This window comes from Grus americana, chromosome 3, assembly GCF_028858705.1.
Source record: "Grus americana isolate bGruAme1 chromosome 3, bGruAme1.mat, whole genome shotgun sequence".
NCBI lineage: Eukaryota > Metazoa > Chordata > Aves > Gruiformes > Gruidae > Grus > Grus americana.
Window position 1 is genome coordinate 91,494,015 of NC_072854.1, and position 25,660 is coordinate 91,519,674.

Sequence of the window (25,660 nt, forward strand, 5' to 3'; positions counted from 1 at the left end):
GTGATTGAGTCCAATGGATGGTGACAATTCAAGTCAGGAACCTCAGTCATGTAAATATATCAATAACTGCTTTGTTTATGTTGGCCAAAGTACTTCCCTCTCTGAATTGTGGCATTGACCCAGTATTGTGTTTTTCTCAAAACAAACACCCCACTTTCTGGGCAGATATCCCATGGTACAATGTTTTGCTGCCATGCTCTGAGCATGCTGGCTATGTCATACCGTTGCTATGTCAACATGCAATGAAATGGAGCTCTTTCCTTGACTTTGGGGTGCTGTTCCCATCTGCTTTCCCTGCTGGAGGTGTGCTTAGTGTGGGGACAGACCCTGTCCCAGCCCACATGGGGATTGCTGCCTACCCAGACACTGCTGCCATGGGGCCGAGCATCCTGCCATCCACTGACTAGTAAAAACACGCAATAAATCCTACCAGTGCCCATGTGGTCATGCTTACAACCCATTTCAGTATTTACTTAGCTAACTACCATCTAACTGCGGTGTTCATGGGCAGCCAGCGCCTGGGTGGCAGTGGCCATATGTGCTGTTCTAGCCTGCTGGTCTTCAGCTGTTGGAGGGCTAAAGTAAATACCCTACGAGTTTCTAGGAGAGGGACATTTGTTCTGCTCAAGCTCTACTTATGGTCCTACGAGATGCATGTTGTGCTCTGCCCCACCAGCCCCCCCCCCCCCCGTTGCAGAAGCAGTTGTCCATTGGAGAAATCCATTCCCGGAAAGTTCACTCTCCGACTCGAGTTGGCTCCCCTTCCCCACCATCCACGCCAGTGCCGCCAGGAGCAGCAGTTGAAGCCACTGGTGAGAACAGCACTTTGCATGGGGAAGTGGGGTTTTGATGCCTGCAAGGACCACAACAGCTCTGTCTTTGTGAGAAGCACATGCTTTGGGAACAGTTGAGACCTGAGCCTTGGCAAGGTGAAAGAAAATTAGTGAAACCAAAAGGCTCTCTGAGGCAGACAAGCCACAAGCCATCAAATTCAGCTGGAGGTGGTAGCTGGTTATTCAACCTGCACTACCTGTGGTCCTGGAGGAGAGAGAGCTGAATGGGAGCTGGACATTGCATCTGGCCCCCCTGCTGCTGAGGGACAGTGTTTACACTACAGTAGCCTTCCTGTTTGCCACCTGACCTCTCCAGCCTCATCCCCACTCCTCTTTGACTGACTTTTGACTGTCCTCAGTTAATCTCTTGCCATGCCCTTTCCTTTCCCCTTTCTAGCATATTTGCTATTCAGCAGGTTCACACAGCGATAAATGATTAACCTGCAGATTTGCTGCTCAGTCCCTTATTGGAACGCAGCGGAGAGCTCCACTAACTTTGTACATAAGGTGTAACAGAGAGGCAGGGCTTCTGCCACAGCATCAAACAAGCCTTGGCCTGTGCATTAAATGCAAGTAATATTAATAGCGAAACATTAAAAAAATAAAATCACATTGACTTGAGTAGGAAGCCAGCCAACCCCAGGCACGCTGGGGACAACATTATGCGTATGCCACCCTCACGTGGATAGCAGGGACATGCTGAATAACTGGGCAAACTTCAGAGCATCGCCACTGAGACTAGCAACTGCATATCTCAGCAGGGAGGGCTGGGAGGAGGCAACCACACCTCCACGCTAGCCCCACATGAACCAGCTGTGTGGAAGGTCTTGGCTTGGCTCACTTGGGAGGTGGGACTGGGGCTGGGCTGGCACAGCAGCTGGCTGAGCACCACTGATGTGGGAAGAAGAAGCAGGTGCAGTGCAGGTGGGGGAAGATCTGGCAATACAGAGAGAAGACCCTCTCCAAAGTGACCTCCCCCACTTCACAGGCAGCTGGAAAGTAGCTGGCAGGAAATGGAAGGTACCAAGCTGCTGGTGCACCCCAGCAGGCGAGGAAGAGCTGGGAAAACAGAAAACTTCCCCTTGCAGGGTGCTTTCCTCCCTCTAACAAGGTAAGCCAACAAATGACTCAATTATATACCGAAGAACAATGAAATAAATGTTTACAAGGTGCCTTTTTAAATGCCAAGAGTTATAAACCAGTGAGTGGAAGAAAGCAGGACTCAAGATTCCCCGGTGCCCAATTCAGGCAATGCTTAACTACTAGACTGTGAGGTATTGGAAGGGCTCCAGTTCCTCTTCTGGCAGCTCTCCTCCCAAATCACAAGCACAGTTTTTCTTTTTCATTCAAAGAAATAAATAAATACCATCCTTAATTGTGTTCTGTGTAAGTGCCTTGAATGGAGAAGAGAGGGGAAAGAAGGAACCTCGGTTTTGCATATCATGCCTGTCTTTCCAGGCTTTTCCAGGCACTGGCATGTACATAGGCCCTTCCCTGGTTACAGGCGTGTATATAATTAGCACAGCACATTATGCATTGCCTTCCTATTTGCCAGCACATTCACCTCTGTACAGGACAGCACAATGCCTGAGTGCTGCTTATGTGCTATCACCAGCCTAAGCTGTCCCATGTCCACAGGTCAGACTCCTGGAGGTTTGCCTTAAAGAGCATGGGCACTCAGAAGAAAGGTAATTGGGGCAGGGGGATTTATTTGCCTTTCAGTTTTCAAGCTGTTACCTTTCATGTTGTCAAGTTTTCCTCATCAGCATAGGTGTCTAGAAACTAGTTTTACATAAAAGTTAAAATTGCTGCATTATAGCAGGACATCTGGAGTTGGCAGGAAACTTGTCTGCCTTCCACCCAGATAGGGGAGCACTAGCAAGGTGCCTCCTCAGCTGCGTCGTGACACATTTATCTGTGACTGCGGAGGGGAGATGGAAGCAGAAAGAGATCCCCTGGACAGCAGTGGGCAAAGATGTGCACTGCATGACCTCATTGCCTGTCTGGGTGTGTAATTTCTGATCAGGGCATTGTGAACTGGGGGGGGTCCTGCCCCCTTACCCTTCCATGCCTGGAACAGTGTGTCAGGTCATAGTCCCAGCCCGGGCTCCAGGTGGGTGTGTGGGGTCCATGCTGAAATGTGTCAGAAAATCAACACATTTTTCCAAGGGGGCTTCATGAGCCAGATGACTTTAGCAGGGACAGGCAGTATGACAGGTTTAAACATCAGCACACAAGCACCTGTAACTCAAGTAACGTGGAATGAAAGCACAACTCAAAAGAAAAAGAGGAAAGAGGAGATGAACATATGATCAGGCTCTTTGAACGACTTAGAAACCCCAACAGCTCCTTTTGGGACATGGACCCTCCTTCTCAACCTTACCTGAGCATCACCTTGGGGATTTGCTAACTGGGGATTATCATGGCTAAGCAAATGCTGGAATATGCAAATGTGCTCTGTGTGGGGTAGGGCATTTGGTGTCCCTCTCTCCTGCTGCCTTTAATCGCTGGCCATGTATCAGCGGGGCAGCTTGAGAAGGTTTTACTATCAATACAGGCAGATGATGTATGCAGGCTATTCCTTCCTCAGCCACCAAAACTCTTAGGTTAGTGCATGGGGTTGTACCTGCTCTGCCAGGGTAGCACAGGGCTGGCATCAGCTTTGAAACTATTCAGAAATTCAGGACGGCAGAGAAGCACGAGCCTTGGAAACAGAGGGGACGGCACTGGAGCTTCTAGACATGTCTGCTGTTTACACTGCTACTGTACTTGCCGACTCTGAACCTAATAACTTAGACTCTGCTCACTGGCCGACTTTCCTCTAATAACTTAGGAATGATATGCAAAGAGCAGGGCACAAAGGCTGCTGCAGCTGCCTGGCAGGATCACAGTGCCAGCATAGCTCTGCAGAGGAATGGGAGCAGGGTATGAACATGGAGGCAGGAGTGAGAACTTCCGCAGCTTTAAAAAGTGGGCATTACGGTGTTTAAACAATAGGTTTAAATCTCTGAGGACCCAAGACTTATTTTCAAAACCTGATGGGCCTTAGAAACTTCTCCTGCTGAAACCCCTCCCCCTAATCCATTTCTGAAGTGCAGGTTTAGGGTCCTAAGTCACTTTGTCACCCCTGGAAACAGCTTTTTTTTCATGGTTGCTTGCAGTCTCTGGGGGAAGGAAGGACTGAAAAAAAGTTCTCAAATGCCCCATGTATAGACCCAAGATTTTTGTACCATCCCTCTTTTTCCTGAGTTTCCTCCCAAATGCAGAGATTCCACCAGTTCTCTTGCAAGACAAAATGTTTATCCTCATTTCTGTGTCTCTCAGCATTAGATGTGTCTCCTAATGTGTAAACTGTAGTTGTAAGTAATAATTCTTACTTATTCTGCTGCTGCTGCAGCTCTGTTATTTGAAAAGCAGTCAAGAGCATAAGCCACGCGGTAGCAGATAATTAAAGACTTTGGAAGAGTTTTACTGGCACGGCCATCACCTTGTGCTGCTCCCATCACAAACTGCAGCTCTTCCCTGCCTCCCCTTCCTATACTTGGGTGAGCTGGCTTGGCTTTGCACGTGATGAGGCACCAAGCAAAAGTAACTGCATACCTTTGCATGGCAGAGGTTCCTTCTGTCAGGGTGACTCAGCAGGACAGCCAAGCATTCCTATGCAATGTCCTGGAACAGACCGCCTCTTCTTTAGACTGCATTGGGTTTGGGGTGGGACTTGGGCCTCCGGAGCAAGGTTGGTGCCAGAGAACAGCTTATCCTTAACTACATTTCCATGATAGGATTTGGCTGCAGAAGAACAAACACCAGTGAATTCAAGGTGATAGAGCTGATTTCCAGGCAAGGTAAATCAGAGAACTGGGAACCTGAAATTGAGCATAAGTTCTGCAGAGATAGAGATTTCATCATCTCAGAAATAGCCCTGGCAAAGCCCCAGTAGACAATGTAGCTAAGTTATTCTGTGGCTTTTATGTTCTTTCATGTGGCTCCTGGATAGCTAAAGCCTAACCACAATTATAGTCATTTTATTTTAAGGAATCACACAATGGCATGGCCATCTACTCAGACATTTTGGGTGGCCCCTCAGAGGGACATATTGGTGGCATTTTCGGTCATTGGCATCATGGGATGGCAAGTTTCCTGCAAAGCCAATACTTTTTTTAAATGCCTATAGTCAAACCTCTGGCTTTTTTTTTTTTTTTAATATAAACGTTCTATATTCACTATTTATATCCTTTCACAAATGCTGGGGCAATGCTTTGAGGTTCTGGAGGCTAGACAGCATTTGGGATGCAGGAGCATTTGTTAAAAGCATATCTGGAGGGTGTTTGGGCGCCTGGCAGAAAGTGGGAAGTGTCCGGGAATTTGTTTTTCGGAATTGCTCTCCAATGGCGCCAGTCTGCCTGTTTGCAACATTTCACCCAGTTTTGCAAATCTGACAGCCCTCTGGCCAGCGTTACGTGTTCTGCCACAAAGTTTTGCGAAACATCCTCTGTCTCTTATCGAAACAACAACAGGGTAGAGTTCTGCTTGTGGTAAAAGTTCACAACACTGAACCAGCAAAAAAAAAAAAAAAAAAATTTAGTACAGATCATCATCTAACTTTTTAGTGAAGCCACACTAATTTGTACCACCTGAGGATATCATGCCTTGGTAGTAATGCCATTCTTCAGACTTCCCTGGTCCACTAACTTCAGCAATGACTTTCAGGGGATATCTCCCCTCACCACACATTGAGGAACTGAATTGCTAATGATCTCCTCTCTGTCTTGCTATGGCCATCAGGGTGCTGCTGTATTCCTAATGACTGGCCAACTCTTAATGGTTCAGCCTGAGCTCTCCTGTTTACAGACCTCCATGTGTTTTTTTTCTTAAACCATCTTTCAACTTGCAGGACAAACTTCTTCGATATGTCTTTGCACACATTGGCAGATGTCCACCTAACCACTGGTTAGGACATTGACATAAATGTAAACACGGTAAGCTGTAAACACCCAAGTCCCAGTTTTTCTTTTCCCTTGATCTTAGTGTGATCTGAATTTCACTTCCAGTAGAAGTCACAGTGAGAGGTGAAGAAAGGAGAAGACAACAGAGGTGAAGCTTGGCTGATATCCATAGGGACAACTCACATGTGAGTTATGCACCATCAGAGACAAAACGTGCCATTGAGACCAATGTGCCGACTCTTATCATCCAACCACTCTGACCTTCCTGATTTTCCCCCTCCCACCCTCAGTACCGTGCTGTGACTTATGCCCTTGCTCCATTGTGTCTATCTGTTCTTGAGACAGGTTTGTACAGCTGATGCAGAGTTCATTACAACTGGAGCTTAATCTTCACCTTGTGTTTGCAAAGTACTCCTGGATAATAATAATGATCATGCTAATAGACTTCATAGCAATTGGGAGGATGCAGAGGTAGATAGGTCCTTGCAGTTTATAAACCTGCCCTAGAGAGGATGGTGGTGGTTATGGAAGAAGTCATGCTCTCCATTGTCAGGTGCCTCACTGACACCTCTCATCCATCCAACTGCTTTCTTGAGGTTCTCCAGTGCTCCAAGAAGACAGAGAGCCTCCTTAGAGCTCCCACACTGCACCCCCTCCCCCTTGAACCAACCTCTAAATAAGTGTCAGACCATTATCTGACAGGGAAACTGAGGGCCCCAGAGCTTTCATGTTACCCAACCACAGCGCATGTTTGCAGTGCACAAGCATGCCCTTGATGCCCTTGGGCAGAGGAAGGCTGGGCCCTTCATGAGCAGTCTCATTCCTGTTAACTGGTTTCTGCTTCCCCACAGAAATATAGCATTTGTGCAGGAGAACAAGTGGTGCTTCACTTCCTGGCTAAATACAGAAGTCTTTCAGCAAAACCCAAGGGCTTTTAATGAGCAAGAGAAACACAGACTTTTTATCCCCAGCAAAGCCAGTTGCCAGTTTGCCTTTGCATGGAGTGCTTCAGAGGGTTTTGTGGATGGGGCTGTATCAGAGACAGGTCTCCTGCAGAGGTGGTCTCAGAGGCCCTCTGTGGTGTGCTGGACTTTGAGATGGACCTGTGTTCTGTATTAAACTCATGAAAAGGAGACAGAGGATTTAAATAGCATTTATTCAATTTCTTTGTGGGTGTTTTTTTCTTGAAAGAAAGCCCTTTTCTCTTTTGTTTTATTGAAAACACACCCACAGCAGGGTGTCTGAAATCAGGCAGGGCTGTGCTTGGCAGGCGCCCATGGGGAAGCAGCGTGTAGTCCAGCAGCGTTGCTCCTTGGGTGCATTCTGTGGTTCTCCATCCCCCCTTTGACTAGTCCATGTTTCACATTCACCAGGTACCAAATGACACTTGAGCCCCCCCCCCCCTCCCCCGCCCCCAGCTAACTCTGTCCCTCTCTCTCACAGTAGTTGCCATGAGATGGGTGTGGGTCTAATTCCACCCTCTAACCATGTGCTAAAAGGCCACTCCAGATTACCATCTCCTCAAGCTTCTTTGAACACACTAAATTTCCACCAAGCAGGATTCACTGAAGTGGTCTCCCTCTCTGCAGGGCAACAGGAGGTGCTGAGTTACTGTAAAACAGTGCCCGACATAGTGCTCCTAACCACGTTGCACCCAGAGGGTCCTGATCTGAGTGAGATCCGTCCCTCTTGCACTGGGCTTTAGATATAATATCTACATATAGATATATATTTATATATCTATATTTATATAAAATATTAATATAATTTCATATTAACATTATATTAATATATTTTTTATATATATATAAAAGACAATCCTTGCCATCTGTGTGAACAGCTGATGGGAAATCTTGTGGCTTCTAAACAGTACACTTCTGTAATATCTAGTTATATATAGTAGGGAAACGGAGAACTGGTGCAGGGACCATTCGCATCCCATCCTTCCCTGCTCCCTGGAGAAACTTTGGAGGTTCCTCTCCTTTCATACCTGTACCTTGGTCTTTTCAAGTGGTCTGGTGGCTAAAAGTTGTCAGTGGTAGAGGGAAGCAGCTCTGCTAGGACATTGTGTATTTGCCTACAGACAGGCAACCACTCCTCTCCTGCCGCATGAGGAGCCAAAAGCATGCGCTCATCCAGCATGATCATCCCTTGAAAATTCAGTTTGTGTCAAACAGCAAACCTCAGAGCAAGCCAGCATGGGCAAGGCCCCCGAATGATGATAGATGGCATTCTTTTGCCATGCAAACAACAAGAAAGCAGCAGCCAAAAGCCATTAAGTCTCTGCTGAATCATTGATGAATGTCATTCAGACTTAACATGATGTCTGGAACAAGGCAAGTTCACTGTTCAGAGCTGGTACGGGAATCATCTCTGTATGGAGGGACCACTAGCTCCATACCTCTAATTCCGGTGGTGAGTGCAATGCAATTGAGCAAGGTTCTGCAGGGCATCAGCAAGGGGATGCATGCAAAAGTCCTGTTTGCTCTTTAAGGTGGTCAGTGCTGACCTGAGGTCAGGGAACGCCAACGGGAAGCTTTGCAGCAATTTAATTCTGTGGAGACTGACTGGAAAGGTAGACCCTCATCCTTTGATGAATGTTTGGGAAGAACTCACAGTGGGAGCACGATTTGGGACCCTGGAGCTTCAGTGCTTTTGTGCAATAAGTGAGATGGAGCTGTGTGGCTCCTGCTGCGATGAATTAGCACCAAGTAGCTAGCCGCTGTTCTGGGAAATTATTCAGATGTGCTGAGGTGTAAACAATTTCTTCCTGAAGGAGAAGCCCGGGAAAGAAGCTAGGTGTCTAGTCTTGTTCTTCCCTCAGAATTAGGACTGGCCCATACAGGGATCTGAAAGCAAACTGAGGGTGGCTCAATTGAGATAAGACATTTGTGAAGCTTATTAGAAAACAGAGCATTAGAGGAACACAGCAAGCACTATCTGTTGTGGATACCTGTCTGGCTCCTGCATAAATACGTGCATTTATTTATGTATGTTAATATTCATTGCTGTAGGGAAAGCAACCAAATCTGAATGCTCAGTCATACCTGCTGCAGGGAAAGGGTACATGCAAGAGGAATTTGAAGGGAGTTCTTGCTGCCAAGGAAAGATGAAAGGATTTTAGAAAAAGAGGTTGTGAAAACAAGTAGTACTGGAGAGCTTATCCATGCATAAATGAGATGGAGCCTGAAGTGACGAAGAGTCCCCATTGCTTTCTTAAAAACACAAGGACAAAACAAAAAGAGTGGCTCAACAGGATGTAAGGCAGAAAATAAGGTCTAGTAAAAACTGCTAGCAGTCAGGGAGGGAAGGAACAATGTCAATGTACACAAATCAGCTCTGATTTGATGCTTACTCCAATGTCCTGCTACAGAGGGAGAAGCTTGTAACTCTCCCCCACCGCAAAAGAGCATGCTCCCAGATCTCTGGGTCCATGCCAGACTGTGAAGTTCACTTTCAAAGGCAAAGCTGACGCGGAGACATTTGACAGGACTCATGCTTCTAAATCACGTGGATGCTTTTGTAAACAATTACTTCTGGGTGTACTTAATATCTCCACTATTAATCGGGTTGCGGGGAGTTAAAAGCCCATTAATGGCATTAACCAATGCTATTTAACTGGACTGAATTGCAAATGCAAGTTTAGGCAGAGAACAAATACAATGTGACTTTGGAGGAGCAGAAAGCTAGCCAAAAAAACCCCCATTTCATCTCGAAAAAACCCCCGCAAAACAAACATCTATTAATCAAACCAAAATACACAGCTTATGAGGAGGGAAGAAAAACCTTGGCAGATGTGATATTGAAAGAACTTGTGAGTGTGCTGGTTAAAGCCAGATGTGGAGCTCAACAAATGGAAGATAATAGGTGGACCAATACATGGAGCAGATTTGATAAGATTTTGGCATGCCATATGGCCACAAGGACGGTCAGTGGAGTTTGGTCGTGCTGGCACAAAGAGCGCACGAAACAGGAGGAGGAAGTTACGATACGGCTCTGAAATCAGTGGCCTGCCGAACGAGGGAAATGGTGATATCCTTGATGGTCTTCAAAGCAAAGCAATAGCAGGGACTGAGGGCCTGGAGGAATCTTCCAAGCCTGTTTGGGTTTTTGAAGAGTGCAATGGGACAACAACCCGAACCTGCCTGGTTTGACTATGTATTGGCTGTCTGTGTTTGTAGGAGCACCTGTTCACACTTACTGGTTTCTGAGCAGGCAGGACAATGAGTCTTTAACATGGTGCTTGATTGTATGTAAAAGTATAAAAGGGGAGGAAATGGGGTTGAGGAAAAAATGTAACATCAATATCATGCTGAAAAAGTGAACAGTTAAATGCAGAAGAATATGAATATCTCCCCAGGCTCTTTGCCTGGGGCTTTCAAAAGTAGGTAGTGGCATGTATCCTATAAAGTCCTGTTCTATACTGTCACAGAGGACAAATGGACAACCAAGTAATTCTTTTCTAAATGCGTTCTCTGCATAGTATTTCAGGTGGATGGGCACTTACGTTTATATTATCTATGTCCTTATTGCCTCTTAATAATGACGTTTAAAAATGACAGAGGTTGAAAACATAAAATGCTCAGAAGTAAGAAATGCTAAAGTCATGATTGCTCTTCATACCTTAATTCAAACTTCTATATGTATCTGTATTGTGTCACAGTCATAGGATCATCCCTGTATAGGAGAGATAGTCAGTGTACTCACTGGGTAACTGCTCAGAATTTCTTCTTACTCTCATCACTTGACCTCAGACCTTATTTACTAAACACCACTTAAGCTCTGCCTAGAGCACAAACCGATTACATGTCCTCATGGGCTTTCCTGTGACACTTTCACTCTAAATCTGAGCAGTTCACAAACATGAACAGATTTCCCCTTACCGCAGCCCTTACAAAAAGAGGAAGGAGCTAGTACCGCTTCCATTTTAACAAAGAGGAATGAGGATAAAGACATTAGAGTTGGGGCCACTACCTCTGGCTCTTCACTTTATAGCTACACAAGTTTGCTTTTTTTTGATTTTTTGTGTGTGTGTGTGCTGTATATGTTTAGATGTTGGCATGTTACTTAAATCTGCAGAGAATTTACCCTCCAACTGACTATTGTGAAAGACAAAGTTGCAGATATATAACAAAACCAATTGTTTTCTGTGAATGTGAGAGCTGGGCACTTACTGAGAGCAAAGAACAAGAAAAATAAAAATAAAAAGTGTTGAGAGGACTAGGGAGGAGAGCAGGGAGGGAGAATGGTGTGTAGACCAGAAAGTCTAATATTGTGGAAGGTTTGTGAGTAAATAAAATGAGGACTTGAAAACCTCTTCGGGCAGGACATGAAGCTGAGATGACAGAAGAGAGATGAGCTAAGCTGCTCCAAGAATATCCTTATTAGCAGGTTTTGATAATGAAGCCACCCAAAGGGAATCACTGGCAAAGCTGTGATCACCTGCTATGAACTACCTCCAGGGGCAACACACAACCTCAACTGAAGAGTATGAGTGTGGGGCAGGGAATTTCGAAGAGTGGCCAGGATTTCTTGAACCTTTAGCACTAGGGACTTCCATAATTTCACATGGAAGGCACAGCTCCCAGAAACTTTGCTTGCAATGCAGAACGCTCAGCACTTTTGCCAGTCTGGCCCCAGGTGTCCATAGCTTGGCAAGCAGAACAGGAGGTAGTGGCCAACTTAGAAAATGCTTATTTAAGTGACTTGCCAGTAGCACACAAGGAGTCAGTGGTAGGAGCAGGGCTAGGCAGCATTCAGCTGCATTAATGACCAGATCATCTCTTCGCTACCTCCAATCCCCTTCCTCATTTCCTACACACCCCTCCAGCTTGGCAATAAAGGATGCAGGGGTCCTGTGGGAAAAACCCAACAAAATGCTACGTGATCATGTAATTAAAGGCTGTACTATAACACACAGGCACAAAGGAGATGAATTAATGCTGTACGGAAAGCCTGCGGACCATGATTTCCTCACACTGCTGTGCAGTCATAATGTTCCTTTAACATAGTTCTCCATGTGCTATTGCACAGACTTATGGGGGGGAACCACAACAAACTTTCAGTGCTTTCTCTCTTAGAGAGTGTGCAGTGCGGAGATGGGCTGACCCTGGCACAGGTCACCAGGGGATCGGGAGCAAGAGATCTGCTGTCCTCTGCCACCTGAGGTGACGGGAGGGTAGCAGCCCAATCGCCCCACAGACTGCAGGGACAGGAGCACGCTGGGCTTGGTGTTGGAGCCTGGGCTGCCAAGGGACATTGAGGTGTACAGGCACAGACTCTCCAAAGAAGAACTTTCTATAGCTTTTATGCTCCTGCTCTACCACTTAGATCATGAGTGATGTACCCCCATGTACCATGGTAGTCCCTTCCCCTCGTCTTGCTCCTTCTCTCACTCATACTTCAGCTTGTCTCAGCTCTGGCTGGTGCCTCATGCTTTTTTTCGTTCCTACCCCCCAACTCCTTCCAGTTTGTGTCTCCACTTACCTCTGCCTTCAAAGGCAGAGTGGATACAGTCCTCTCACAGCCAGAGATCTCAGCAGGAGTGGTGGCAGAGGCAATCCTGCTTGATCCTCATGTCCCCATGCAGGGACCCATGTGTGCACCTATATCTCCTGCATGGTGGCACAGACGAGCTGGAAGAGATGGGGCACAAACCCAGGAGTGATATTCAGGAAACCTTCAGGAAGAACAAGTGCTTGACTTGCCTCTTCTGCAGTCAAAATGCAAATGTTGGCTTTTCTGAGGTTTATAAGGTGGCCAGACAGGGGTAGAAGTAATGAAGCTCCTAAGAGCACATCCTTGATATGAGGGCAGCCCTGTATTTGGGTGCCTGCTCTGAGGCATGGGAGTCACAGACCAGTAAGAATGTTTCACCATGATGGAAACAATGCATTTTTCTTGTCCTTGTTCTCAGAAACAGCCGCACCACTTAAGCAGAAATGCAAAAACAAATGAACAAAACAAATTCAGCTTGAGGCAGACACGCAGCATGGGGAATTGCAGACCAGATGGTTAGTGTGACAAAGTTATAAGTAACTGAAAACAGCCTTTTAATAAGAAGTATTAGGCAACTTCAGCATTAGGTGGTACCACCTCTACTGAAACCCCATCTCCCTCTTTCTCTTTTTAAAGACAGCTTTTCTAAATTCAGCACATCAGCAAATTCGCTGAAGAAGCACAATGACGGAGCAAGAAAAGCCCCGTGGTGAAGCTGTTGCCGTTACATCACGGATGTGTCAGAGGACAGTGGATGCCTTTCCACTATTCATTCTGTGGCTGAGCCTCACCCCCTTCTCCTCCTCTTGGCCCCATCCCCTGGGTCCGCTGCCTTCTCACCCAGCCTGTGGCTGGTCCCTCGATGCCCTGTGTCTTCCCCCTTGCGGCAGCTGCCCACTCAGCCTCCTGACCTGCCTCCTCCTTGCCTGTTCCACTGCTGGCTCTGGCAGCATCAGCTTAGAGCCCACACTAATAAGCCCAGCAAAGCTCCTTACCTTGGCTCCCTGCCTCCCCTTCCCCTCCTCTCCGCTGTCAGTGCGCCTCACTGGTCTTTTGGAGAGCTCTGTCTTCCTAATCTACTGTAAAACAAAAGGGAAGGGGCCAAGATCTCAGCTCCTGATGATTGCTGCTGCTCTGTTGACTTTCTCTGGAGCCAAGGCTGGGTTATCGGTCTACTGACTTTAGTGGGATGACACTGCTTCACATCATCCAAGGATGAGATCTGCTTTTGTCAGTGGACCGATGCCAACTTGCACCAGCAGAAAATGTCTTGTTGGCTTAGGTTTCAGTGCGGCTGGGCTGATTTGTGTCAGAGGGTCAGCTGGCCCCTGACTCAAATTGAATGCAGAAATAGCTAGACACAGCTATGTACACCCTCCTTATCCGCTTCACCTGCTTTCTGCTTCTGTCATCCCAGGAGCATGTGCACATACAGGGAGTAAGTGTGTACATGAGTTTTCAGTTGTTGTGTGCACTGATGCTTGCTGTATTTCATTCTTGGAGGATTCCCCTGTCTCAGGAGATGCAGCACATGATGCTTTTACTGTGTTTGCATGAGCTGTTCCTGCTTGTTCCACATCATCAGGTTATGTGCTGACAAGTGGAGCATATGCTCTCAACAGCATGTCTGCTGTGACTAAATCATATCCTGGGTCATCACTTCAAGGCTCACAGTGTGCTCTTCCAGTTCCAGAGGGAACTGTTGTCTACTTTCCTTGTTTATGACCCTTGGGAGACTTGGGCAAATCAGGACAACTGTGTGCAAGACCTAGCATTGTTTTCTTAAGCTGTGCAAGCATTTGCTTTCTTACCTCCGTTGCTCTCTGCATGCGCTACAGGCATCTACCCAGTCGTGCAACATGTTGGGTGAAGTAGAGCTCATGAGTCACCACTTGAAGCATCTGTGTAGAACTTGGTTGCTTTTAATAGGCCCCAAAAAACGCAACCTAGAAAAATATCAGTACATGCAACAAATGGTTAAACTTGTTGTGTTGTTACTCTACCTTGGCAGTGTTTGGGAAGTCATTTCACACAGGTTGTGAAAACCTTGTCATGAACTTACGGACACGACACGTATGAGAGCCAGAACATTAAATTTATCATTTTAAGATCAGCATCTGTAATAATTAATTGTTTCTTTCTCTTTCTTCTTTCTTTTTTTTTAACTGAAACTGCATTTTGTTTAATTGAAACCTTTCCCCACTTGCAACTTCAGTAAGCGCATGCTGAATTAATTCCTGATACTCAGTGACAGCTCTGTCCCAGATAATTATATCATCAGTAGACACTTCAATTTTTACAGTGTTTCTAGCATCTGTGCAGTGAAATGTTTTGGAACCTGCCCAATAAATATATCGAAGGTGTTCAACCCTGGGCTTTCCATGCCAAAGGAGATCTGAAAAATCTTATCAGTCTATCTAATCTGCTGAAGAATTTGGCTTCCACCAATGAGTCAATATTTCAGTCCAAGTGGAAATTTTCTCTTTGGATGTTCCTGTGCCAGGGGCCATTTAAGGCTGAATCAACTCTGTTCTCCTCCATAATTAGAAAGGAGCAAGCTTGCTTGCATCCCCTTCTGTTTTGCAAATACTGCCACTCACTGTCATGCAGTATCTCCATGGCCTTCCACTGCAAGGCTGGAGGAATGTTTTGGATTGTCCAGATCCAAGTTTCCATGACATCTTCGTCTTCACTTGGATTCCAGAAGTGTTTTGCCATGACTGAGGTTTCACTCTCACAGACGCTGTCCAAAAGCGTAATGAGAGATCATCTCAACTCCCATTACAGTACAGATCAACAAAGACAAATGAAATATTCCCATTTCTGTTTCTGTGGAAGGAGCAAGTGTTGGCTCACTGTCTTCTGAGTTGTCCTGTGACCACAAAACCATCTTTCCTCCCTGTTTCATTGAGTTTACTTTACCAGAAAGATGTTCATTCTTTCTTTGAGTCAATCAGAATCAGCATTTCATGGCTCAGGGTTGTCACAAAGGTCATCCACTCTTCCTTCCTTCCTTCCTTCCTTCCTTCCTTCCTTCCTCCCTCCCTCCCTCCCTCCCTCCCTCCCTCCAGCCCTCCCTCTTGTGCTCTTGCTCTCGCTCTCTCGCTCGTTCTTTCTTTCCAAGGTTAAAAGGCAAAGCACATCTGCAGACATCACACCCACCCTAATGGAGGACCCTCTGTTTTCTGCTTCCAGCTCAATGCACAGCTTGCAATCATTACAAAACAGTGGGCTATCTTCTGGGTGATTGTTAGAGGGAGTTACATTCCGGCAGCCTGTGAAAGATGTGTGGATGCTCTGATGTTTAATATTATTTTCCTTTCTGTTTTCTATAGCCATTTCCTTCCTGTTTGCAGGGCATTTCTTTCTGTACAACAGTGTTTGTGCCTATACCCTACTGAATTCCCAGTCTAAGATCATCTCTTGTAGTTGTTGAAACGCCTGGTGGAACGTGATGGAGTTATTGCAGACTGACATTGCTGTCGCTAAAAACAGCATTTGAGGTCAAAACCTTGTCCTGTGTAATGTCCGTATCTCAAAGTGACCTCCTTGTTCTTTTTTTCTTCTTCTATTTCAATAGTTTATGGGACAAGATTCCCAACTAATGTAAATAACTGTGACTTCACCAAAGTCAATGGAGGTAAATAGATTCATACCATCCAAAAATCCAATATAAGGTCTTCAGGGAAGGAATCTGTCACATATTGAACTCAAAACACTGCTTTTTGAAGTGTGTAAAATTCCTCTTTCTTTTTATGTGTGCTTTATTTTCCTTCATATCTCCTCTCCTCTCCTCTCCTCTCCTCTCCTCTCCTCTCCTCTCCTCTCCTCTCGTCTTTTATGTAACCAGGGGGAAAAAAAGTAAAAATCAATGGCTGAAAAAGTTCTTTGTCTCTTTTTTCCCATTCACAGTGCAATTTGCTGGTTTAATCATTTCCCAAACCTTCCTGTGTCACTCCTAAGTGTTAGAGCCACTATTGGAGCTTCCTGTCATAGTTATCACAGCTATTTAAATTGCGTGGCTTCTTGCTCCATACCATAGAACAGGCTCATCAAATCCTGAAAAACAATTTTTCACTCTGAGACATTGTGCACAGTAACTTTATTTTCAATGAAAAAATGATTTGAGGATGGCCCATTTGGGAGAAGAGAAGTAAATGGCATCTTCCTTCAGTTAGGCTGACCACTCCTCACCCTTCCAGGAAAACCCAAAAGGACGCTGTGGCTGCAGAGCTCTGGCTGTGCTTGTACCAATGTACGTGTGAGTGTGGATGCGGCATGGAGAAGCAGAAAGACTTTGTTGGGACCAAAACAAAGTGGCCCACTGCATTAATACATTTCTTTACCCTCTCGCCCAGGATGTGGCAGGTCTGTCCATTCTCATCAGAAATGTACATATGGTCAGGGCACGGAGGCTCTGCATGGAAGAGGGCGCAGAGAGACACCTCGCAGGGAAAGGTACCTCTGGCATTTACTGAAACATTCACGAGATACTGATTTGTTACACTCCCAGCTTACACAGTGAGTGAAAAACATCCTTCACAAGGGAACAGTATGAAGACAGATGACCAAAATGCTATGCAGCATGGAAATGAATTGTTACCCTCATGCTGAGGCTCTCCTACCGCCTCTTGCATGCAGCAAGCTGAGAATATGCTGGTGTTAAAGGTAGCACAGAGAAGTTCACATTGCCTCCTACCACTACCTATTTACCATTCTCTGAATCAACATCCCCCTTCCTTGGCTCCAAAATTAAGCCACAACTTTAAACTCGGAATGTTTAAAGAAACAAGGGGGGGAAATAAGTGTCTGGGCCATTCTTCAAAAGCCCCGTGTAAACACTGGGTGACCCATTCCTTGTTCTTTTCCTAACCTGGCTGAACTCTGGAAGCAAGCAATAAACAGCAAAGGTTAATTAAATCCATTTCTAAGTTTAACACCCTTGGCTCCCCACCCTGTCCTAACCAGACTTTGGGGGCTGTGTGTTATGGGCAAATATAACCTGGTTTGAATTCCAAAACATGATTTCAAGCTTCCTTTAGAGACAAAGAAAACTGATTTCTATATGCTGAAATGAGTCATTCAAGACAGGGAACCTAATTAGGGTTGCAGCAGCAGCTAATTTCCCCACCAAAAAGAAATTTTGTGCACTAAAGAATGAAGTGCTAGTTCCGGACAGCAGCACCAGGCACTCAGTGTAATTATAATTTATATGGCCCTCACTGCTGTAGTAGTTAAGTGCTTGACAAGAACCAAGGGATTTACTCTGAGGTAGGGAAAAGTTTTCTTCTCTTTTACAACCAGAGGAACCAGAGATGAAATGACCTGCCCCAGACCATTCAGTGGATTTGGCCAAGCTGAACTCAGGTCTCCCTAAGTCCCTTGCTAATGCTTTCAGCAGGAGCTTCAGACCCTGCTTTTGCCCTGCAGAGGAGAAGGCTGTTCCTTCCCTTCCCTGCTCTGCTTGAAAGGAGGGTCAAAATTTCTCAGGGCTGCAGCCAGGTTGCAAACCTACAGAAGAAAGTCTCTTTTTCCTGAAACCAAGACACTTGGGGGTCCATGCTGGGGTGCCAGTACTGGCCGGAGTTCCCTGGAGGCTAGCAAGAATTTGCCGCTGGCCCCAAACTACATTTTGAGCCAAGTGGGAAAAGGTCAGATCTGTTTTGCAGCGGGGCGAGTCCAGTCTCAGGGCCTCAGTCACTCGCACTGGTGCAGGAGAGCTGGGAGGCTTGCAGCAGGGCTGGGGCTTGTTTCCAGCAGCTCTGGCCTAGCTGAGGAGCCTGGGAGCGCCTGGCACTTTGGTGTAGCATGGAGGCTTCCCTCAGCCGGAGAGCTTAGTGCTGCCCGGGGCTTTCCTCCAGGCCCCAAATCCTCCTCATGTCTTGGAGGCTTTGTTCGGTTTTGGAGGTCAGCCTAGAGCAGCTATGTAGAGTTTCACTTTTGCCATCAGAGGATGTCTGTGTTGCAGGAAGCTCTTACAATAACTCTGTAAACATGAATGAACATGCTTCCCTGATAATGTCAAGCGAAAAATCCCATGTTTTTCTTTTCCTTAATGAGCAATTCTTGCCCTTCAGTGTCTCTGACCTGGAGCACATGTTATTACTGTCGGGTGACAGTGCTGTAATCCCATTCTTATACTTGATTTATGAAGGCAGGGCCTGGGGCTGCACAGGGTCAAGGCCCCGTTACGCTAGACACTGTACGAGCTCTTAATGAGGGAGAGAGTCTGTCCCTCCGAGACGATGGACAAAAGGTGGGAGTGAAAATGAAGGCACGGTGGCCGAACCTGGAAGGGAGCTCATGTCTCCTGAATCGTGGAGTAACAGCCCAGCTGCTGACTTTGTTGCCTTATAAATATTCCCAACTTTCTGGCAGCTCTGCTGTGGTTCTAGCTCTGGCGCCAGAAGAGCCTAGTATTTTGCAGTTGTTTCACCTAATGGGTCAAGCAGCAGTTATTGGATGCACAGACAATAGTGGATTTAAGCGACACATATGAACTTGATTATGGTTTGCTAGGGGGAGAGAACCACATCTTCTGCTGTGCTTCAGGCGTAAATCAGGGGATGCTTTTTTCCAGCTTCTCAGGTTGGGAGTGCCTGTGTGAATATAACCACAGTGACGCACAGAGCCAAAGGATGGATGGGTCCAGCAATTAAATAGAAAAATCTGCTTAATTAAATTTAAAAAAAAAAGAAGTATGCCTTATTAATGACCTCAGGACAGATGCTGATGAGCTCTGCATGGTGCCCCAAAGGTTAACACCATCTGCCTCTTACAGCACTCATGTGGACCGGAAACCGGGGCAGACAGCAGAGCATGGCTTTCGCATTTAATGGGATCTCCTTCCTCTCCAAGAGGAACAACACAAAGCAAATGGACCATCCAGTGGTGGCTGCAACTTGTGTGTGGTCTGTGAGTGCAACAACGTTTGGGTCCCGTAAGGACTCCTACTCAAGGGGTGGTTTCTGCAAAGCATTTCAGCGGAGATGAGAGCAGCCATGCTGTGTGGAGCGAGTCGGTGGAGAGCAGCACCTCAGCTGCCTCCTGCCACACGCAAGCTGTCAGGGTCTGCAAGCATTTCTTGGTAAACTGTGGGGACTGTGATGCAGAGAAGGAGATAGGGTTAATCGCCCATCCTCAAACAAGATCTGGAGATTGCAGTCTTTCCCCTGACCCTTCCCCAAAAGCCACTGTAAACTCCACCCCACGTCCTTGGAAAATCCTCCCTGTGCTCTAACAACAGTGGAACACAGATGACCATGCCAATCTTTTCTTTTCCTGACCAGCCTGCCTCACATCTCTGTTACATAGGTTTTATCCACAGAAGCAAATACCTACCTGTTCCAATAGCCTCTTTCTGCACTTTCTTTCGCCATCCATCACCAATAGCAGAATCTGGGAGAACATCGGGACAACCACGCAGAAACCTGTCTCCTCTCTGCTCTGAAAGCAGACTAAATTTTGGGAAGGGGAGAGGGCAGAGGGAGGAATGAAGAACAAGTCCTCGTTTACCCCATGATGTGCACACATGTTTTCTGCTCACTTCCTTATTCTAAGCGCTCCCACTTCACTCCTTTCCCAGATCCTTAATAATTCCAATAAATGTCAGGTCCAATCTCACTTAATGAAATGTACACCTATTAAATGAATGAAGTGGAAAAATGGCCCACCCTGACTCCCTGCCTTGAAACCCAGCTGCAATGCATGCTTTTTACCATGCAACCAGATTATTTTTACCAGGTCCCCAGGAAATTTCCAGTAAAATAAACAAACTTGAAAAATCCTATGGGATTCCCAGCTTGCTTCAAAGAACCCTGAGATGTTATTCAATCCTTGGCGCCATTTGTTTCATGTGTGATCCCAAACACTAACCAAAGGCAACATAATATGATAGGTATTTACAACATATCTACTATCTTATCATAGCTTCAGGTACAGCTGTAAATAGCCTGTTCCAGCTGGGCAATCTGCTGAGTTAAATGGGTTCTACTTTTAGAAGCAGGAACTGGAGAACATGTCCCATTTAAGCTCAGATTCACTTGCACCCGAGGGATAGAAACTCAAACAGCAGACCTCAGCTGCAGAGGAGGTTCGTATTCCGTAAAACGTGGTTCCCTCCATCTGATGCAGAAGGCTGGGCTTGCAAAGATCATGCCGCTCGTATGGGCGCTTTGTTGAGAGTCCTGTTAGCAGCTCACCACGTGTAGAGAATTGCTGTTCTCTGGATGGGAGGCAATTTTGCACAGTCAGCCAAAGATAAAAAGAAATGCAAAGCTGAGGGAGTAAAGAGATGAGACCACATTGGAAGCTGTGAGAAGAAGACAGGAAGCAGGCAGAGACCTGGTAGAGGGAGGAAAGAGGAAAACATAAAAAACAAGACCAGAGAAAGAGCAATTGTTAGGGGAAAAAGCTTTTCCACTGCTTCCCTGGCTACGACTAGCCTGAACAGGTCATGGTGTTTACTCTTTGCATGCTGCCACACACCATGTGCCAGGTGAGAATGGCTGGTCTTCCACACCAAGACCCCTGGCAGCAGCATCACTCTTGTACAGTATTAGAAGGAAACAAACCTGTTAAACCTAGATCCAATCCTTAGGCTTAAAAAAAGCCTGGTGAGAAATCAAAAGAATTGTGTTGTATTGAGTCTGAGCCTGTCTAGAAGCAAATGGAATTTCAAAGAAACAGAAGTAAGAAGGTTTTATCTCTGATGCATGGGAAATCAGCAGCACATTCCAGCATGACGGAGATTACTCTCTGGTCCTTCAGAAACATCCCAGATGCAACTGTACAAGAGACCTCCTGTCAGGAGATGCTGTCAACCATTTTTTATCGGCTTGCTGACTAAAACTAAACCTTCCTCATTAATGGCTGTTTGGCAGCTGATCTGAGAGTGGGTGATTCATGGAGACTGACCACAAGGGGAGGTTACTGCTAGAAGTGGACTTGAGTTGACAAGTAGCACCAGAGATTTGGGAATCTAGTGAAACCAGCACTTGGAAGTGTTAACAAGCAGAGAGCCAGTGGAAGTGAATCTACTTAAACATGCATACCAAGGCACAAAACCCAGTGCCAGGGTAAACAGAAAGCAGAGGACAGATTAGTTTGCAATAAACATGGAAGCAATTGCAACGGAAAACAATGAATCCGACAAAGGAGATTTAGTTACAAACTTTCAATAAAAGCATCTCATTTAACAAAAGTATGCTGCTTTTGGCAAACGGCAAAGACATACAAAACCAACGTGCATTTATGCACATGTGGTTGAGGGGACAAAGACTTGGAACTGATAGGTATGATGATGAGACAAAACCTGCGGTTCTTCAGGTTTCCATTTACATGTACCCAGTCAGGCTGGAGAGGACCCTGCTTTGCGACATTGGCATGAGACACCCTTGAATTTTGAAATACTGTCAGTACCAGAGGAGACTTTCTACTTTTATAATTAGGACAAAATGGCAATGCAGTCATATGCGGTCACACAGGACACAAAGAGTTTCTGTTGCCAAGCTACATGGGATGTTTACAGAAGGGCAGATGCTAATCCGGACACAGAGAGAGGAGAAAGCCTAAGTCACATGAGTATCTGGGTTGAATCAAAGTTTACAAATGCAGATCTATAACTCGTTCATTGAACAGATGCAGCACCTCTTTTTAAAGAGCTGGTGGCTGGCCTTTAATGTTTTGAGATGGAATAAAACCAACATAAATATACTTACTGGTGGGAGTACTCAAGTGACGAACTGTGTGCAAGAATTGTCCTACAAGGACAGAGATGGTAACGGTAACATTTCCCTTAATTTTGGGTACTTGCTGAGTGAAATCTGCAAAAACAAAACCAAGTATCTCCTCCCTGTTCTGAGATGATCAGGGTAGTGTCCAAATTTGATGAGGAGATGAACTGAGTTGAAAACGGCCCATAGCTGAATGTGGTGGTCTAACGCTTAGCAAGTAGCTGAGGAGAGGGAACTGCAGAGCGCCTTGATGAGAAATGCAGGCAGAGCTGCTCCCCAGGAGGAGTAAGCATCTCACGGAGTAAAGTTATTGTGGAAAGGGAGGAAGCAAAGATCTTTCTGGAAGGGGAAATGGGTCACCTTTGAAATGCAGGCACGTGGGCGGAAGGCATTTTAGGAGCACAGGTACCATGGGACGTGACCTTTTGCTGTGCACTTCACTTATGTAAGAGAAAATGGCATCACTGCACGAACAAACAACTGTTGTACTGTCTGGCAATGTCACTTAAGTACCCAGTGCCCACTGCCCACAGCAGACACTTGGGATTTGAGCTCACGGTTGCTGCTGAATGGGCTGCATTGAGGACACCGTTTTTCCACGACGCTCCTTAACAGGAGGTACAAAGCCAGATCCCTCCCACGATGGATATTCTGAGCAGGGGGTTTTCCCTTGGCAATGGTTTCCGTCAGCAATTCGTGTCTCTAAGGTCAGCCGCAGAGTGGGGTGGGCAGCCAGATGGGGAAAACAGGAGAGCGAGCTGTCGTATTTCACCTCCCTCGTCCCCTTCCTGAGGCTGATGGGGTCATCGCCCGTCCTTGGCCCTGCAGTGTGGGGCCATCCTTAAACTTGTCCCCTGCAAGAGGGTTTGAGAGGGCTCCTTGGAGGCTGCAGGGCTTAGTCAAGACAATGCGGGGCGGGGGGTGGGACTGACGTGAATATATGGCTGTTGGACTGTCTGAGCGAGGGTATTTTGGGGGTGATGGTATGGCTTCGATCTAGAGTTGTGTCTGGAGTGGGAGGACCTCTTGCTCCTCTCTGAGAGACGTAAGAAGGTCTGTGTGTGCAGGGCATGGCAGGGAGAGGCACGAAGGTAATTCGCAAAGGGCAACCAAAGCATGAAAAGGGAACTGTGTGGTGGAGCCAGGATGACGTGTGCCTAAATAGCAGACGTCAGCATGTAACACAGTCAGGTCCTTCATGGGGTAACACAGGGAGCTCTTTTAAACACACACATACATGCACGCGCAGAAAGAACAATTTATGGTTGTGTCAGACGCACGTCTGGGCTTCTCATTAAAATTAATGAGGTAACGTCTCCGAGCCATTCTGAAACGGATGCTGCCCAGAGAGTGCGGGAAAGACCTCTATTACTTTGAAATAGCTACTTAGCAAAATCAATTGCAATTTTTACTTTCCACGACTGTGCATCAAACTCATGCCAAGAGTATTGGCTACTGTTTAAACTTACATGCAACTGACCTTTCTTCAGACACTTTTGTTACCATGACCAAGATTCAATGGCCAGGCTCACATTGAAAATATATATATTGTTATCTGTCTAGGAGAGATACTGGACTGTTCCTGTTTCTTATCATTCATGGATTTATATGGAGGTGGAGGATTGTAATTAATACTTTTTCTCTTTTCTTTTGCTCTACAGAAGCAAAGTGAGGGAAGCTGTAACAGCAGAATGGTGTGCAACTGCTCATCTCTATGACTGCTGCACCCTGGAACTGAACCCATGAGACCTCAGTCTTCCTATTCATCTGTTGTCTGCAAATAGCTGTGAAACTCCCAGCTGAAATGGATGTCCTACTCCTTCCCCTCCTTTCCTTTAAACAGTGGCTGGACTATGAAGAAAAGAACAGCTTGTTTAATGCAGCGCATCTGCAGTGCAGACCTTTAGTACTTGACTGAAACTAACAACTCTTCTGTGGCAGCCAAAATGGGTGATCAATACAAATCCATGTGACAAAATATTTTTTCCATTTTTTGTTCAAAGATTAAATTTTTTTTGTTGCAATGCATTATGTTAAAGTTGCAAAGTTCATCACTCAGGAGATGCCAAGCGTGAAGAATGTCTCTGACTTGTGCTCAAGAAACATGCTGCTGCTCTCTGGTTACATGAGCACATACTGTATTTTGGTATGACCTCTGCCTCTTTTAGCACATAGGGCTGGCTTATCTGAGAAGGAATCAGGCTGTGGAGAAGGAAGCTGCTTTGGATCACCTGCCCTGAGTGCCACCAATGTCACTGGTGTAGCTGTCACGGCAGGAGCAGCGAGGAGTGTCTGATAGGTGAGGCAGAGGGATGCTCCTCCCTGTCTGGGCAGCGGTAGAGTCCGCTCAGACTTTCTCTGTTTGTCACTCACTGTGTGCTATGTTTTTCCCGTAGACAATATTTGTGGCAGTGCTGAGCACGCACACCTGGAGGGGAAATCGATGGGAGCTGCATGCTGAATGTATAAAATGCTGTAAGCTTGCCAACACTTTTGGGAAATTAAGCTCTGAGTGCCTTAATTTTGGCACCCACAATTAGCAAGAAACTTCTGGCAACATTGATCTATTTTACTATGGGGCAGCACCATTCCCTGTCCCATGCATGCTATGAAGAAACATGCATCAATTTTTTTGAAGCTCTCTGATTTGAGGGTAAGACCATGAGGAAATTCAGTAATGATGTTTACAGGGCTGCTTGTGGAAAACAGGCCTGCAGGCCACACACTGGGTAAGGAGGACAAATAGCTGGGCTGAATAAGCACGCATACAGTTAAAGCAGTGGAAGCCCTATGGAAAAAGAATATGTGATTATGGAATTAAGTGCTGTACCGTGCCATATGCTTGGGGTTGTGAATGTAGATTGCAGAGGCAATGTGAAGTCTGTAGACCCCAACTTTTGACTGGTGGGCTTCACTGAATGCAAGTTTGTTTAAAGCAGCTGTTTGTATGCAAAACTCTTCCAGCTTTATAATGAAAGTCCCTAATCAAGATGTTCTGTTTTGTATTTAATAACTGGTCCTAACCCTCCTTTTGCCTGCAGATTGGCTTGCTGGCTACTTGCTATTTTGATCCTGCTGTCTCAGCCTCTCTGTTTTACTGCATGAAAGAAACAGACTCTGAAGTTTATACTGACTTTTCTAATCCATGTATTTCAGGAAATGGAAGATGCTAGTCTCTCTCTTTCTGCATATTTTCAAAGACATCACAGAGCTTCTTCAACATGATATCTCAGTAATTTTATTTAAGCTGGAGAATTATCTTGCAATATATATCATCAGTATATTCGAGTTTCATTTTGTATCAAACTGTTTGATAAAATTAAACTGGACCTGCTTTCTGCAAGTGTTCTGGATATTTTCCATTCCTGTTACAATTATAACTTCTACTTATTGTACATTAAAAAAGAGTCAAGGGAAAAATCTCTGGTACCCTCTGTAGTCTGAACGTCACGGAACCCTGGCCTGCTTCTTCAAGCTTATGGAGAGTTTAATAGTATCAGACACATGGGAGCCTACAGTCATTTCATTAATAACTCATAAAAATGCAATAATGCTTGAAAAAGAGAAGCATTTCCTGACTTCCTAACCCAAATAAAATTGCTAGATAATAGGAAATGATGAAGAGCTAAAAACGATCCATCATCCCAAT

General features: G+C 45.8%; 1 long non-coding RNA gene across 1 annotated transcript; it reads left to right on the plus strand.

Annotated features, from left to right (window-relative positions):
• The first annotated feature begins 1,475 nt into the window (after positions 1 to 1,475).
• Positions 1,476 to 24,037, plus strand: LOC129204782 (uncharacterized). The gene is made up of 2 exons (XR_008576494.1): positions 1,476 to 1,944; positions 23,673 to 24,037. It is a non-coding gene; the product is annotated as an uncharacterized LOC129204782 (long non-coding RNA).
• Positions 24,038 to 25,660: the final 1,623 nt, after the last annotated feature.